This window comes from Arachis hypogaea, chromosome 9 (genome assembly GCF_003086295.3).
Source record: "Arachis hypogaea cultivar Tifrunner chromosome 9, arahy.Tifrunner.gnm2.J5K5, whole genome shotgun sequence".
In the NCBI taxonomy this organism is placed as follows: Eukaryota; Viridiplantae; Streptophyta; class Magnoliopsida; order Fabales; family Fabaceae; genus Arachis; species Arachis hypogaea.
In genome coordinates, this window is record NC_092044.1 from 46,908,638 (window position 1) to 46,912,682 (window position 4,045).

General features: G+C 35.6%; 1 long non-coding RNA gene across 2 annotated transcripts; it reads right to left on the reverse strand.

The window, feature by feature from the left end:
* Positions 1–879: 879 nt before the first annotated feature.
* On the reverse strand, positions 880–3,830 carry LOC140175320 (uncharacterized). Of its 2 annotated transcripts, none has more exons than XR_011865720.1 (4): positions 3,115–3,830; positions 2,880–3,026; positions 2,645–2,773; positions 880–1,111 (listed from the first exon to the last, which is right to left on the reverse strand). It is a non-coding gene; the product is annotated as an uncharacterized lncRNA (long non-coding RNA). The 2 variants fall into 2 exon arrangements; XR_011865721.1 differs by having other exon boundaries at positions 1,355–2,773.
* Positions 3,831–4,045: the final 215 nt, after the last annotated feature.

Genomic DNA, 4,045 nt, shown 5'->3' on the forward strand with positions numbered 1-4,045 from the left:
CCAAACCACAAGCTTAATCACATACAACAATATATCAATAAAATTCAATATAAAGTCAATCAAACTCTATCAATAATCAATCACAAAAATCATTTACTTATTCAACACAAATTTAATTGGTGAGATTTTACTGAAACCATCTTTGTACAAAATAAAATAACGGAAATTCTGGAGAAGCTTTTTGACTGAGCTACTGAAGAAGAGAACGTCAGAAATCGTCTGTGCCTTCTAGAACTTCACTTGGCTGAACTCGAGGGGTAGAGGAGCTATGTCACCATCAATTTCTATTAATCAGAAGTGACACCAATGTATAAAAAAAGAAAATACACACACTTTTATCGGATTAAATTTTTTATTGGAGTTACGAATTAAAAGAAATCGAACAAGGAAAATGGAAGGAACTCATGGTTTCACCATACAATTCGGCCACTCTCTCTCCGTTTTGATAAAATGCAGGTTTGGTGATTGCAATAATGAATTAGAGAAGGTGATTAATGAATTTGGTGATGATTTGGCAAGGCAATCCTGGTTAGGTGTCATAATATTTATCAAGGAAATGGATATATATATATATATATATATATATATATATATATATATATATATATATATATATATATGTATGTCATTGTTAATTTAATGAAGGGGTATATATATACATTATCAATGTTTCTTTTCCTTCTACTATGGTTCAGCTGATGATTCATGAGGGGTTAGAAAAGATTATATTTAGTGGAAGATGGTTTAATTGTAACACCTTCACTACCAGACTGTCACACTTTCGGCTGCGCCACTCTGATAGCAAGAAGTATTACGACTACTCTATATACTTAATATTAAAATAGAAGCCTGTGACTCGACATCATATTGCGAATTTCATTGAAAACCGAAAAATAAATACTTTATCTTAAAAAAACCCAAACACATAGATTCATATACAAGATTTCTTACCTAATAGCTAATAAAATAATATACATATAAAACACAAATCTCCTATCCCTCTTACAGAATTGTAATAACAAAGACAAGGGAAGATAAATAATATAATTAATACAATATCATATAAACTAAAATGCAGTATAACTCTTCATAATAGTTCTTCATCTGATTCCTGAAAAGGTAAAGCTGTAGGAGGTGAGAACCTAACCACAAGGTCTTACCACAGAGTTTCAGAATTGTCATAAGAAGATATTTAATAAGAAAACAGTTTTCAAGCTCAGTGATTATCATTGCCTTATGAATTTTTTTTAAAACCAATAACTAATCGTTCAAAACCTTTTTAAAGAAACAATATTCAATATTTCAAAAATTCAAACCCTTTCTTTTTATAAGAAAATCTTAATCTGAGACCAACCACAAAATCAATCAACACAATCATCAATTCAGCACCAAAGCTCATTCTCAAAGGTAGCACGCCAGAACAAACACATGCAAAACAGATAAAGAAAGCACAAGTTTAGTTAGCAATTACAGCAAATAGTTCAGGTAGTAGTTAAGAACAGTTTAACAATTAGGCAAACCAAAACAAGTTCAAACCCAAGCAAAGTATACAAATGCATATGATGCATGCCTGTCCTTTGGCTGATGTGGCTCATCTGTCGGTTATCCAGCCAACCCGACAAGTCTGAATTGTCCTTAGACTGTCCCCCGACGTGCATCCCCAAGAGTCTATGCATAGCTTTTTCTCAAATAATCAATATTGCTCAATAGGGGTAACATTCCCAGGAATTTATATAGTGCCCGGTCACACATACGTCATATGGTCAATAGAGTATCGAGTTTTCAACCTGGTACACGTGGTGGCAAGCCACGACACTTTATCCAGGGAACCTCGTATCTCAGATAATTCAAATTCATAAGCCATATTTCATTTCCAAATTCATAAGTTCAACATTCTCAACATCATCATCATTCATCAATCCATATCTCATTTTCAAATTCATTTAGAAACCATATTTCAAAGAAAATCATCATCATCCTTCTTTCCATTCCGTTCATTAACAATCCCAATTCAAAACATAATTCTTTTTTTGATAAATAAAGTAATCTTAAACAATATAATGCTTAAAATTAAACCTTTTTAAAATAACTACTTCCAACGAAACTTCTAGCTTTATAAAATTTTGGCAGCATCTCCTCTAAAACTCGAATTCTGCCACCCTTTTCGGGTTCATCCAAACATTTCTCAAACCTTTTCTCAACCATTTCCAAATCTCAATCATTTTCCAAAATTCAACTAGTTCCAATATCAAATTATTTCCAAATCGAACCAATTCCAATAATAAAAATCTTTTTAAAATCAAACCAGCTCAAATATTAAATCAATTATAAAATCAGACCAACTCGAAATCAAACCGCTCCCAGAATTAATTTATTTTCATATCACATATTATTCTCAAAACCGATTCATTTACATTATTAACTTAACTCCAAAACCAAGAAAAACTACCTTTCATAATATTCAACCAGATAACTTTACCAATCAAGTTTTCATCATCAACCACACACCTCTCAGCAATCAGTATTTCAAACCAGCAAACAGCCACATTCATAAGACAAACGTATTCACATAAATATATTTTTTACCTGAATATCTATTTATAACAACTCTGTAATGGAAATAAAATTTTATGAAAAACCCTACCTTAAATAGTCGAAATCCGAACCCTACGCTTCAATTGAACTCCTTTCGCTCAGCTCAAAAACAACGGCGTCAACCCCAACTAGATTTTGCAGCGGCAACACCCACAAAGGCACCAACCAACAACAGTAACTGAAATAGTTCAGAGCAAGGATGTGAAGGAACATTTTTGCAAAGTAGGACAGAGTTGATTAATGAAAAATTATTGTGGCATAGGGTACAACTAAATTAGCCTTACTAGAGGAACAAGAGAATGGAACCATAGCAGCTCTGGTGACAACTCTCAACGATTCGCACAGTGGCAGAGAGCTCCGATGACGACGCAGCAGCTAGGTGTTACATGCGACAACCATAAAACTCAACATGCAAGACCCGAAACTCGACCCTACATAACCAACATCTCAGAGTTTCACCAAATTCTTAATATAACATATATACACTAGATGTAAGGGTTTCCGAATAGAAATGCTTACTGTAATAAGGGAAATCGTGGGAAACAGAGCGACAGTAACATCCGTAGCAGTTCTGATGATGACAGAAAAACCTCAACTACCTCAATAGTATTCCTCGACAACCATGGCTAGAACAGAACCAAAACTACCACGGCCGGGGGAGGAGATTGCAGCGGCAACGACGAGGTCGGCTCCTGCAACGACGGCGCACGGTGAGACAGCGTCCTCCCCCTCCCCTTTCGCAATGGTTCTCTCCCTTTTCTCTGTTCTAATTCGTGATAGCCTCTTTCTCTCTCCTTTGGACTTGGGCTTGATGGTGACTTCTCCACAAACGATGGCGGTGCGCGGCGGTAGGGGTCCTTACGGCGAGGTCACAGCAACCGATGTGAACGGCTCCTCCTCGCGTTCTCTCCTCTCCATCTTGGGTTTTTGTGATGGCAAAGCTTCCTTGCGTGTGGCTGTGATGACGATGGAAGAATGTTAGACAGCGGCAGTGGACCAGGCTCCTCGCGTGCAGCTGCCCGGCGGTAGATCGGCGGCGGCAAAGTCCCCCCTCCTTTCCTTCTGTTCTGATCTCTACTTTCTCTCGGGTCTATGTCTCTCTTTTTTTCCTTTCTTTCTTTTCTTTTCTTTCCCATGGTGTGTGTGTGTCGCATAGTGAGGAAGATGAGAGTGAAGGAAGGCGGCACTGAATTAGGGTTAGAGGGTGGGCATTGTGTGTTAGGGTTTAGGTTAGTAAGTGTAAATTAGGATTGTGAAATTATAATAATGGTAAAATTTGGGATTTTTAATAAAATTAAGGGATAGAGTATAAATCTGAAACCAAATTAATTACAAAATAATTATTTTTAAAATACCAATTTATTATCAACTTGTAAATTATTTTTAAATATATACTAATTCAATAAAGATAATCAAATTAATTTTCTTTTGTTTATAGAATAAGGTTAAA